Source organism: Marmota monax, unplaced genomic scaffold (assembly GCF_021218885.2).
Source record: "Marmota monax isolate L192 unplaced genomic scaffold, Marmota_monax_Labrador192_F-V1.1 WCK01_AAM20220418_F8-fsc00318, whole genome shotgun sequence".
NCBI lineage: Eukaryota > Metazoa > Chordata > Mammalia > Rodentia > Sciuridae > Marmota > Marmota monax.
This window is the reverse complement of record NW_026692274.1, coordinates 744,471-745,189: the sequence shown is the minus strand read 5'-3', so window position 1 is coordinate 745,189 and position 719 is coordinate 744,471. Positions and strand designations below refer to the sequence as shown.

Genomic DNA, 719 nt, shown 5'->3' with positions numbered 1-719 from the left:
GTAGTGGTCTTCTTTAGGAAACAATTCTACTAAAAGACACAGGAATAGAAGTAATTTAAAATATTAAAGTCATTAAATGCAATACTGTGACTCCAAACTTCCATTTAATATGCTTTGTGTATTGTAGGATATAAAACTAACCCCCCACCTGTGGAATGTGAAGCTGACACCAAAGACAGTCCAAGCCTCCCATAATTCAATATCCCACTATTCTGTCGTTGTACCCAAAAATAAACAACAAGCAAATCATTTCACTTCTTAAAAAAAAAATCATTTACACTTAAAAAATGGGATGACATGGGAGTCTCTCCCTTTTAAAAAATGTTTCTAGAGCTACTAAAAAATTTGCATTTACAATATAGTTGATAAAAACATTCCTCTGGATTGTACAAAAAGGGAGACGGGACCACTGAAAAGATATGGTGTCTGATTAATCAGACTTGGCTTCTTTCTCTTCTGCTTCATCAGAGGCTGGACTCTCCTCCATTTTCTGCAGGTAAATCTTTTTTAGTTTCTTGGTTAGCCACTTCAGCCCTGTTTTCCCTTTGCTCCCCTTTTCCCTTTTTGAACTTTTTTGTCTGATGATTTATCCTTGCCCGCCGCCTTCCCGGGCTTGGCATCTGCCTTGGCAGGAGCAGGCTTAGCGAGAGGTGGGCCGACCTCTACTTGGGCTCCTCCTTCGCTGCCCCTTAGGCCAAGCTGACCTTCTTCTTGGGCAT

The 719-nt window shown here is 40.5% G+C and overlaps 1 pseudogene; it reads right to left on the bottom strand.

Moving 5' to 3' along the window:
• Positions 1-430: 430 nt before the first annotated feature.
• Positions 431-719, bottom strand: LOC124089804 (non-histone chromosomal protein HMG-14-like; annotated as a pseudogene).